Source organism: Rhododendron vialii, chromosome 5a (assembly GCF_030253575.1).
Source record: "Rhododendron vialii isolate Sample 1 chromosome 5a, ASM3025357v1".
Taxonomy (NCBI): domain Eukaryota; kingdom Viridiplantae; phylum Streptophyta; class Magnoliopsida; order Ericales; family Ericaceae; genus Rhododendron; species Rhododendron vialii.
In genome coordinates this window covers 16,087,072-16,100,024 of record NC_080561.1, presented here as the reverse complement: position 1 = coordinate 16,100,024, position 12,953 = coordinate 16,087,072, and the positions used below count along the sequence as shown (strand labels likewise).

General features: G+C 37.2%; 1 long non-coding RNA gene across 1 annotated transcript; it reads right to left on the bottom strand.

Moving 5' to 3' along the window:
- Positions 1–10,937: 10,937 nt before the first annotated feature.
- LOC131326277 (uncharacterized) lies at positions 10,938–12,726 on the bottom strand. Its single transcript, XR_009199958.1, has 2 exons — positions 12,315–12,726; positions 10,938–11,294 (listed from the first exon to the last, which is right to left on the bottom strand). It is a non-coding gene; the product is annotated as an uncharacterized LOC131326277 (long non-coding RNA).
- Between the last annotated feature and the right edge of the window lie 227 nt (positions 12,727–12,953).

Genomic DNA, 12,953 nt, shown 5'->3' with positions numbered 1-12,953 from the left:
ACTTAATTTTTAGGGTTTCAAATATGTATGGGTATATTAGTCCTTTTACATAGCATTTTCCATGCATTGCGAATTACTTTTCTCCTTTTCATATTTAGATGAATTTTCAAAAAAGTGGTCCATGAGTTGGGCATTTTTTGCCCCTCTTTCCACTGAAATGTAGTTCTCCCTTCGATCTTTCTACCAAAGCTTATCTGTCACTCTCCCTCTTTGTATATGTGTAGAGCAGTTCCGCTAACGCCTAAAATGACACTTACAATAACACTTTTTAAAATTTAGAGTCCCAATAAATAATCAGAACCATTCAATTTATTTAAAATATATTTTTAAGAACTCCCATTAAAAATTAGCTCATTCTAATATCGGTAAGATCTTGATCCGTATTTATCCCTAATTCTAACAGGATAAAATGAATGTGTTGATGCCTTAACGATATCAGAATAAGCTAAATTTTTATGGAAACTCTTAAAAATATGTTTAAAACAAATTGAACGGCTTCGATCATTTGATGGGACTCTAAAAACAAAAAAGTGTTATTTTACGTGTTAACGGAACTGCCATCATATATTAGTTTTACGCAACGTTCTTTGCAAGTAACCGTGTGCTCATTGGCATTGATATTGCGAATGGTTTTGTGTTTTGATATTCTGGTTGTATAATTGAGTTATAAAATGACAAGAAGATTATGAAATTCATGAGTAGGAATGTAGGGGGTGTTTGAAAAATTTGTATAATGTTGTAGAAGCACTCAGCATTTTTCAATATATGATATGGTAGGCTTAAAAATTTTAGGAAGTTTGGCAGTTCGCCAGGGTAGCTGATTTGAAAAAAAAATGGTTTGTTCATATGTATAATATATATATTACAGGGCGGTTCGGGGGACCCTTAAAAAAACCTCTAAAAAAACCAAATCTTAATCTCATAGTTTCCAATCAAATTTTGATAATCCGAGCCGCTCAATGTGTTCAAAACGTGATTTTAAGGGTGCCCCCAAGAAATTGGCAAAAAAAATAACCGGGAAAGGCTTTGTAACGCCCCGAATTTTGAGTACGTTAAAAAGACATTTTATTCATAAAATCAAATGGAGTCTGGGCGTTAAATAAGTAATTTTATTGAAAATAAACTGAGTCAAGCTCTTTATTACAACAGAAACTTAAAAGGAGTACTTTTATTACAAACGGAAGGGAACTAAGGTTCCTAACTACAGCTCCGCCTGCTCCTCCATCTGAGCCAGCTCTTCAGCTCCAAATGCCTCCAAGGTGTAAAGTTCACCCTGTTCATCTACAAGGTCTGACACATTATACCAGCGTCGCCACCGATATAATATGTCAGGATCACCGAAAAGGCAACACCGTGAGCTACGAAAGCTCAATAGAAAAAATCCTATACCCGCTAACCCATAACTAACAAACAACAGGTTATAACGTCACATCGATTTCCACATGATATGTGTATACACAGCTACAAAAGATAACATTAATAATACATCCGCAATTGCTATATAACTATCGTTGGTGTCCAAGATTCTCCGAGTTTCTCCTACGCAACTCATCGTAGACCGTGTCAACATTTTCACATACCAATTCATCTTTTCAAAAACCATTTGTTTAACTCACACAATTTGCATTGGCTCCGTACCGCGGATAACCAAGCTACACACCCAACCTCGGTTCCGCCGTTCCGGACTCCCGAGTATCCTCACAATGGTTCCACCGTTCCGGGTTCCCATTGGCACACAAAACTTGCATTGGCTCCTCTCCGTGGATAACCAAGCCATATTACCAATGAGGCTACCACGTTCGGCCGCATTGGCAATCTTCACAATGGGCTACCAAGTCCGGCCACATTGTGGTTTTCACAATCCACGCAATGGGCTACCAAGTCCGGCCACATTACGAGTTTTCATACACACAACGGGCTACCAAGTCCAGCCACGTTGCGGTTTTCACAATCCACACGATGGGCTACCACGTCCGGCCACATCGCGGGTTTCCATACTCACAATGGGCTACCAAGTCCGGCCACATTGCGGTTTCAAAACGCATCTCATCATTATCCACACCCTAGGTGTCATGTCTCTACTTTCTTGGTTCTCATGTCACGTTATCATGCATAGACTCCGCGGCGGGACTTTTTCACATACGATATCATTCATTGTACTATTCAATCCAACAAGATCATCCATTTTAAAACTACTTGACATGCTTGAATCATTAATAACAAACATCACGCATTTCATATACTTTCAACAAAAGATAACATTATCTACTTTAAATGACATGATTAAAGTTTCTTCCTAACGAACTTATAATTGGGTACAAGACTATATTTGGGAAAATAGGTAAAGATAACTACTTGGGATGGAAGTTAAGGATATCCTACCTTGCTTCTTGGCGGTAGTCGGCTACGGAAAGTTAGTTGGCGGTCAGACGGAGTAACTTCCTACGGTATGCCTTCGGGAGCTTCGAAAGAGAAAGGTTTCTCTCGAAACTTCTACTTGACTATTACTACTACTACTTTTGGATCGAGGGGGTGGTCGAGTGGCGGTTTAGTGGCGGCCTAGGTTGAGTTTCTTGAAGAACTCAAGAACTACTCAAGAATATGAAGAACAAAAAGAAAGAACAAGAAAGAACACAATTTTTCTAGAGAGAGAAGTTGCTAGGTGAAGGTGTGAGTTGAATGAGAAACATGGGGTGCTATTTATAGGCAAAAATCTTGGCTCTCCCCCTCTCTCTATGGCCGACCCTCTCTCTCTCTAAATCCTCCATGGATTTGCTCCATTAAGTCATCAAATCACTTCACATGTCAAGCCATGCCTTGTCCAATCCAAATCTTAGGTGTAAGGCTATGTAATCAACTTAAGATCAATAGGCTTTTTAGGTGAATCTAGGTAATGAAAACCTAGGTCTAGCTTGTAGTCAAATCTTAGGCTAATAAAGGCTAGGATTATGGCCCATCATAGGTTGTCATTAGGCAAAATAGACTTGGGTCTAATGTGGTAGCTTACAAGGCTAGTTTAGTCCTTGGATTGGACTATGGGAGATTTGTTGGAAAGGAGGAGACAATGGTACAAGATTCTTGTGTTAAACAAATGAAAGATGTACAAAGGAGGACAATGGAATTAAGATTTGGCTAGGAAGAATAACCACCAAAGATTTGAAGTACATGGGAGATCAATGTCAAGGCTCACACATCAAATCCTTCTTCTTTCTCCTCCTCTCTCTCTCCCTCTCTCTCCCTCTCGGCTCCTCTCTCCTCTCTCCCTCTCTCTCTCATGGTACATATACACATATATATATATACTACTAATGCAAGACAACAAATAAAATAATAGATACTTTTTGTACTAAAGATCAAAGAAGTTTAAAAGACTAAGATTTTCTCAATAAACAAATAAATGGGTACAAGTGTACTAAGGCAAATTACATCATCCAAGTACTTATATACATATATACATATGTACAAATATATACTAGGGCTAAAAAGGGTCAAGATTCTCCCAATAAACAATTAAAAGGTACAAGTACTTTAATTAATAGAATAATGTACTTTTGTACTCCCGGGAATCTTAACAAAATATTATTTTAATGGGATAAGTACTTAGTTGGAAGATGAGCCTATTACCCAATGGATAATAAAATCCCTAACGGTTATTATCCAAAGGATAATAAGGTACGGGTACTTTAAATACTAAACTAAGTTTTTGGAAAAGTCTACATGTCCTTTTTGAAGATACACATGTGATATATATATATATGTACTTACCAAATAAAATAAAGAAAAGGCTTTTGTCCAATGGGTAAAGATTACCCTAATGGTTATTGTCCAATGGACCATAGCTACAAGGGTACTTTTATTGGTAAAATAATTGAAAAGTACTTTTAAAGTAATTATAAAAGTCTACTTCCAAAAGATTATAGTACTTGGTTTAAATCTTTCAAAATCCTTTTAATATAAAGAATTGGGTTTCTATTATCCAATGGATAATAGTTCCCCTAACATTTATCGTCCAAAGGATAAAGAATAAAATCAAAACAATAAAAGAAAATAATTAAACAATTCTAGTCTAGGGTTTGAAAAGGTTCAAAAGGTTCAAGATGGGCAAAACGGTCCATCTACGGTTAGGGAAAATAACTAGGTGACTTTCTAGTTTGGTTACTCCATCAAGCCGGTTAGAAGCTAAATAGGCTTGCTAGGTAGGGCTTAAAGTTCAAGAAACGATCCTTGAGGGGCTAAAGTGCAATTAGGGTTTTTAGTCGAGGAATACGGTGATACGGTGTTCAATTGCTTGAATACGAACTACTAGGAATCAAATAAGAAAATCATCAAGAAATTAAGAAATTTCGAATAACGACGAGATTTTTATTGAATGAAAAATCGGAGTTGTTACACCAAAAAGTCTAACTATGACGAAAGCAAGAAATCAAATAGTCACTCAAGAGAAAATAAGTAATTTAAATAAAATTCAAATATTTAACGAAAATTTTTATTGACCAAAATTGAGGGGCGTTACAGGCTTGATTTGAGCAGTTTTTTGTTGAACCGTTCAATAAAAAACTGTTCGGATGAAGCCCTTCCCGATCATTTTTTTTTGTTGATTTCACAAGAGTACCCTTAAAATCACGTTTTGATTATATTGAGCGGCTCGGATCATCAAAATTCAATCGGGAACTTGGAGGGATTTTTTTAGAGGTTTTTTTAAAGGTCTCCGGAACCGCCCCGTATTACATCGGGTTATATACGTAGTTATAAATCTAGACCCTTCCTTTCTAAATCCTACGGTTAGCAAGTGTTAAGAATTTCTCTAAATCTAGACCATCCATATTTTGTTACCAACGGCTAGGATTAATTTCCCAAACAATTATACTTATCTAAAAGGAATGATTTTGGACTCATTTTATTTGTTATAGAAGTAGAACATATATATGGTAGTCGACACAACCATATTGACTTTATATGTTATGGAAGTAAAACTCATATATGGTGGAACTTTAATTAAGCGTTCGAATAGTGCCTTCAGGCACGGGCATGTACTAGTATATGATGGTAAGCGAGAAATAACATACTCCACATAAATTTGACATGAGATCCTATGTTATAATTAAAGAAGGAAAAAAATAGTTTGGTCTTTGCTCTTTGTTGGTGTGTCTTCTTTATTGTAATGGCGACAGTACAATTGTATTTTTCTCCCTATTATTATTAATGCATTTCTTGTTCTTCCACCCCAAAAAAAAAAAATAAAGTTATTTCATAGGAGGCCGCTATTCACAACTCACTATTTACTCCACACAACCCAATAAATTTTTCAAAACACCCAAACATACCCCTCCTCTTAAATTCCTCAACTACCACCACCACCACAACATCCATAACCACCACCACCACCACATCCTCCTTCACCACCACGTTCTCCATGACCACCACCACCACGACCTCCACCACAACCAACAATAGTATTGTAGTTGTGCTGGAGACGTTTTCTATCGTGTCTCAAAATATTGTGTATTCTAGTGCCACTGCTATTGATCGGGAAAGGAACGGAAATTTAATCTCTGAGGGAAAAATTGTTGATTGTAGCCAAATCAAGAATCTCGGTATCGGAACTTAACTTCCGAAAACTGCTACCCAAATTGGAACTTAACTTACAAAATAATCAAAAGAATTCGGAAGTTATGTTCCGAATCTTGTTCAGAACTTAAGTCCTGAAAACCGCCACTAGAATCGAAAGTTAAAATCCAATTTTAGATAGGGGGCGACTATTCGCAGCCCCCTATTTCTCCCATAGCCCGTTAAAAATTTGTAACTAATTACAACATGACCCCCTAATGTAAAATGACCTACTTACCCTTATACCTATACATGAAATGACTTATATGCCCTTATAACCAAAATCCCTAAATTATCCACTACCCCCTTCCCCTCAAAATCATCATTCACGTTTGAAAAGAAAAAAAGCACACACAAACCTCCTGTTATTCATTCTCGGCTTTCTACTGTTCATCTTCTCTTCTCCTCTCTCTCTAAATCATCACTCTTTTTTCCTCTCTCTCAAATTTTTCAATGGAGGAGGAGTAAGGACCAAATATTGTATTCCATTGATCCATTTTTTGACCCATTTGTAGGATTGAATTTTGAAATTGAATCAAATTCTATTGGCAATCATATGATGGCAGAGGAAAAGAAAGATATTGTGATGGACATTGTATCTTGGAAGTCGTGTGAGGAGGTAAGTTTTTCCATTTACAATGCCTCTGTTTTGTTGTTGTGGCGTCTGGGTTTTGTAAACCCAGTTTTTCGAGGGTTTTGTCGATGTTTCAGGTTAGAACAGAATGAAAAGAATAAAGTAAGTAATTTCGGTAGCTAACCACTGTAAAATATTACCATACTCGACAGTTAATTACCGAAATTGAGATACATTTTTAGCATCCAATTGCCAAAATATATGTTTATTGTTTTTGTTGTATGCATTTCCGACATGTAATTACCGAAATATTATATTATTTTCAACAGCTAGTTACCGAAATGTATGTATGATTTTCCTATCTAGTATTATGTTCAGCAGTTGTTTACTGAAGATTGAACATATTTTCGACATGTATTTACCGAAATATTAGCTTTTCTTCAACAGCAATTTACCGAAATATATGTATATTTTCGGCAGTTGTTTATTGAAGTTTGAACATATTTTCGACGTGTTATTTTTTCAACAGTTATTTACCGAAATGTATATATGATTTCGTATATTGGTTCGGCAGTTGGTTACCGAAATTTGAACATATTTTCGACGTTTAGTTACCGAAATATAATCTTGTTTTCAATTGCTACTTATCGAAATGTTATGTATAATTTTCATATACATAGTTCGGCAGTTGGTTACCGAATTTCTTATATATTTTTGACATGTGGTTACCGAAAGTGATATTTATGTTCAACAGTTATATACCGAATTCTATGTATTTTCGACATTCACTTACCGAAACAGATCCGGAGAGGGGTAGAAAACTTGTTTTAATGGACTTTTGAATTTTTTATACTTTCTTCAGGGTGATGCTTCAACGCACGGCAGCCACATAGGTCCAGTGACCATAGCACCAGAGTTTACGACGGAGAATGTGAGTGCGCACGGCAGCCACATAGGTCCAGTGGCCCTATATGATTTGACACGGGAGTTTACAACGGAGAATGTGAGTGTTTTCAAACAGATGGATGATTCAATGGTTCTTTTGATCTTGTTTGTTTACTGCTATTAAATGTTTTTGTTGAATCATGTTTGTAGGTTTTTCTATCTGAAGATATGTTGAGAGATTGGATAACATCTACTGGCAAGGAAAATGGGTTTGTGATTATCATAAAGTCGTCAGAGAGAATGGCAAAGAACCGAAGGCCAAGGATGCGGTTTGCATGTGAACGGGGTGGAAAGTTTAGACCGTTTATCAACAAGGCAAAGGACAAAGGAGGTAATGTGAAGGAGAATGGCAAAGAAGATAGCACGCGTCACAGGAACTAAGAAATGCGAATGCCCGTTTGAACTGAGATGTGTATGCTGAAACATGCTTTTTTTAGAAGAAACAGTTAGGTGGGCTCTATGAGGCTATCGTGTTCCACGGATTTATTGCCTTGCTCACCTAAACAAATGCCCAAAAACAACAAAGTGTCATTGATTACAAGAATCTTTTTTCCCAAATATGAGTACCACAATTTACAAAAAAAATTGTGCCTATTACAGAAACAACAAGGTATGTCCTCGACGAAATCATGTGCCTCTTCCTCACGATGCACTTCAGCCTGGCCCTGGCCCCGATCTCGGCCTCCTTAAGTTCGAACTTGAGGCAGTGGACGCATAACCTACACGTATATGAGTACCACAATTTACAAGTTATTCTTAAAACAGGAAGTTTTGTCGTCAATCTCCAATTACTAATAGCTAGCTCAATTCGTCACAATAAAAAAATATTGAAAGCAATTTTAACATCTGCTTGTCGAAATAAGTATAACATGTCAGATACTGATTACTGAAAATGATAAACAAATTTCGATTTTTGGTTACCGAAAGCACATGTTAAAATGAAACCAAAAAAGAATTTTGTTTCACAAGTCACAACATTTGATCTCCAATAAAGCAAGAGGCACAACACTGTTGCTTACAAACAGTTAATGCCTGAGACATAAACTTCCCCTATTCACACCCTTAAACTCCATTACCAGAAAAAATGTTGCACAAAAAACTACTACTAACAAAGTTCTTTGTTTTTCTCCAGCTAAACATAGCCACTTCACTCAGATGCTTTCAACAAAATATTTTCAATACAGTTCTTATTTATCAATTTCGTGGATTATGCCCGCATCCATTATAAACAAACATCAAACATACTTCAACGTGGCTCAAACATACTTTAAATAGGGAACGATACCCTCTTATCCCTCTTATGGATGAGTCATAACAAGGAATGCTACACATCAACTAGCATCAAACATTCATGATAAAAAGATCCGAGGTATGTGATAAAAAGATCAATTGGTTAAACATGAGACAATACGAAGGAAGATGGCAGAATTTGTCTATGACAAAGACTTAAGCTATTGTACATCTTGTTCCAAAGAAGGTCATGCAATGTCAAACTTCGTTCGAAAAATCAACTATTGAAAGCTGTTTACCTCAGCAGCCTCAGACTCGTCGTGGAGGACACCTCGGCCCCGAGCCCGACCTTGGCCTCGAACTCCACACGGTGGACGCATAATAACCTGCATATAATAATAATAATACAAATTTAGAAGTCCGAAAAGGCAACAAAAATTAAGAATGCCAATAAGACCTTGTGGAAATGGTAAATAACTGAACAAACATAGTCTTAAAGCAACTACCCAACGTGACACACAAAATAACAAGAACGAAAAAAGGAAGACAATTAGGGTTGGGTCAGCTTGCTCTAGCTGCAAAACAAAAAACTCAGCACCCTTGGGAAAAAATATTAATCCTCCCAAAACAATCCTCAAGATATTAAATTCCATTTCATAACAAGGGATGACAATGAAAAATTATTATAATAAAACAAGAAAAATGGCCGGCTACTGCTAATTTTGGTACTCAATTAATGAGAAGGTTGCATCATTTTGATCATGAAAATATTGAGATATAAATGTTAGCCTGCTAACACTTGGCAATATGAGCAACCAAAACGAGACCAAGCATTTAAGAAGGTCAACAAATAAGATTTTTACCTTGAGTTGATCCTCGCCCAAGAGAAATGTTGAATCACATTATCCTCTAATTACAAAGGCCACACCCAACACTGATTAATGCAACAAAAAATGTTTCCCCACAGACCTTTTAACTAAACATAAGACGTCATCGAGTGACAAAAAAACTGCTACTTACCAGCTAGCAAGTTTCTTATGAGTTATGAATAAGCAAAATCATAGGCTGAACTTTCTTATGAACAAGCCATACCATCGGCTGAAGTCCATAACTTGCACCCATTCATATGATAGTATTCCTGACATTACCTTTGACAATTGCGTGAAAGCACAAACTTACGCTAGAGCCCCTTAGATTGGCCAGATTAGACATGAGATCAAATTAAGAATTGGCGAGGACCGCAATTCTGGCATCAAGATGCAACAACTAGTCGAGAGATTAATAATTCGTCATGAATACAATACCAAAGGAATTTGATGTTAGTAATCCCCTTGCTAACCCACCATTAGTCCATTTGTCCTATTGAACTGCATATCCACACTATTAGTTTGACCAATGAAACATGGCCATAGTTAAGTAAGAAGCTTTCTCTCATAAAAATATACGTAGCTCTACAACTACAGCCTACCAGCCTACCAGTGCATTAACTTAGAAAGCTACATAAGTGCAATATGCAGGGAAGGATAAGAATCTGTTTTTAGTGTAGTGTGTCATCTATTGCGGATTCATCCTAATTTAAACCAGATTTTTTTGGAAACCCTTTTAATCTCCATGAACAATTCAAAAGTCAATTCACCAATACAGGATACAAAAAAAAAATCCTAGCATCCCACATATAAGCTTACAGATCTCAACATTCACCATTTTTGGCTACTAATTTCGGGATCTAATTACCAAAATTTCTAAACAAATACGAGATCTAATTACCAAAATCTCTACACAAATACGGGATCTAATTACCGAAATCTCTACACAAATACTAGTATGTAAATGGGTGGGCTGGGGTGGCGGTGGTGAAGAAGAGAGAGAGAGAGAGAGAGAGAGAGAGAGAGAGAAGAACAGAGTGAGAGAGGAGAGAGAGAGAAAGAGAGAGAGAACGGCACCTGAGGCGGTGGTGCGGCGGCAGGAGTGGCGGGGCTGTGGTGGTGGCCATGGAGGTGGAGGTCGTGGGAGACGGAAATGGCGTGGAAGACGTAAATGGGTGGGCTGGCTTAGGGTTTCTATTTGGATGGATGGGTGGAGGAGTTAAAGTTTAATTTTTGAGAAGGGAAGGGTATAATGGGAAGATCAGGTCCATTTAATGGGTTATATGGAGAAAATTTTATTTTTTAAAATATTGGAAATGGGCTATGTGAAGTAACGGGCTACGGGAGAAAATAGAGGGCTGCGAATAATCGCGCGCCCCCCCCCCCCCCCCCCCCTAGATAAGTTTATCAGAAGTTGGTTTCCAAAAATTATGAACAGAAAATTTCAAAATGTCCCACAAACTTTAACCTCAATGTTGAATAGACACCAAACTTTCTTAAACTTCAATTTTACTCTTAAACTATTGCTTCATTATTCAATTATACCCCTACCATCCAAGTCCAAATCCGTCAAGTTGCTAACGGATTTACTGACTTCGGCCATTATCTCTGTAAGAGGGGTTGTATAAGGTGACCTGGCCTAATTTGGAAAGAAAAAACATTAACAAAGACTAAATCAAACCCCATGAAACAAATTAAAAGTGTTACGCCCTCTATTTTAAACATAAATATAGATAACTTTCATAAATAAAAAGCCTCACTTTAATTACATAATATCCCAAGAGAGTTTAATATGCTCATCTCAACCAACTGTAGTTCCGACCTCTAAACTTCCAAAAGTTTACTATTTAAGGCACCACGACCCAATGTTACATAAATACGAAATTAGAAAGAAAATTAAGTGTTATACAACTTCCCAATAATCCGTTGACTAAAAAATATGATCAAAATTACAATTACATCTTCAAAATATGAGGTACAAAAGATGTCAACGTAATTCTTCAAGATTCGCTTTCAAAAGTTCGTCCACACATGCATGCCAAGCACCCAATGCTATTGCCTCTGGTTCATACCTGAAAAGTGAAGAGTTGAGCTACACTAACTCAGTAAAAAAATACTACCAACTCTATATGTATATGAGATGACATGTATGAATGTGAAATAGAAGGTAACAAAGATATTTTATAAAGATAGGTGCAATCGCAAACAAGACTATCTATTACCCATGTGAATACTCATTACTCTTAGGGCAATGACTTTATCACTCATCGAATCTTTTCCTTTCAAGTTTCTAATTACAACCAACCAGATCGTCTATTCTATCCATTTTTATCCACTTTCCACTACAAATTCCAATCCATCATTATGTGATGGATCGCCGAGCATTTAGGACCTTGCACTATCTCCTATCGAGCGTTCGGGACCTCGCAGTATCCCATGTCGAGCATTCGGGACCTTGCAATATCCCTTGCCGAGCATTTGGGACCTTGCAATATCGCATACCGAGCATTCAGGACCTCACAATCTATTTATTGTATGAGTATATGTCAAGCAATCTTCCACGATCTCTATAACATGTAAATACATCGAAACAATCCAATGGAAACGAATTACGGCCTTAGAATGCAGCCAACCAATTAACAACATGCAAGTGAGGATAATAGAAAGACAATACTCTCAAAAGAATGTAAGAAATATGTTCAATCAAGGCTACCGAAGTTCAAGTTTCATTCAATATGAATCCTTGGATCACGGGTGTTTAAAGGGTTATTGGGATATGTATCTAAATATCGTGGTGTGGTTTGGAGGCATTGAGAATGTATTAGAAGTGATTTAGGGTTCAGAACAAACCATGCCCAGCGAATATAAATATGTCCATCTCGAAGACCTAAAAGTGCACCAAATCATACGTGAAGTTCGAACACAACATGATGTCCAAAATCGGTATGAATCTAATAACCAGCCTGTCTTATTTTGGCTATAACTTCTTATAGGTTTAGAATTAGATCATAAGACCACTACCGTTAGAAAGTAGACTTTTAGTACATCAATTTTGATATACAATTTGCCTTAAACAGAATTCGAATGATCACCTGTCCGAGTGGTGCCGGTACTAAAAAAAGTGGTATCGGTACCAAAAGCACATAACCAGATTCCAGAGATTTGGGTACCGGTACCGAGAAAAAGGTAGTACAGCAGCATGCGATTTCAACTTTTCAAGGGTTTCTCCGGGAACCAAAAACAACGATCAAACACAAATTTTAGGTACCAAATCTACTCATAAACACATAAAGATAGCGAGAAATCCCTGCCTCAAAGATCGGAAGTCCAAACTCCAAGATCAAGCAAGCCTAAGTTGTTTTCTTTGAAGAACACCAAGAACGAGCTCCTCCAAACCCAAACCAACATTTTGCAAGACCTAGATCGCGATTAGGTTGGGAATTGGTGGTTGATTCTCGTGGGTTTCGAGTATAAGGGTGAGATTTGAGAGGGAGAGTGAGGGATTGAGAGAGAAAGAGAGATGGGGGGGGGGGGGGGGGGTTGGGGTAATGTGTCATCTCCCCTCACACGCGCGCGCGCACACACACACACTTACATATGCAACAAACATATCACATTCACACCCTTTCACTTATGACTACACTACACCAACCTTCAAAGACTAAACAAATTAAAGACTAAAAAAGAAAATTCAAAAAAACAGAGAAAAAAACACCAAGACCGATGACTAC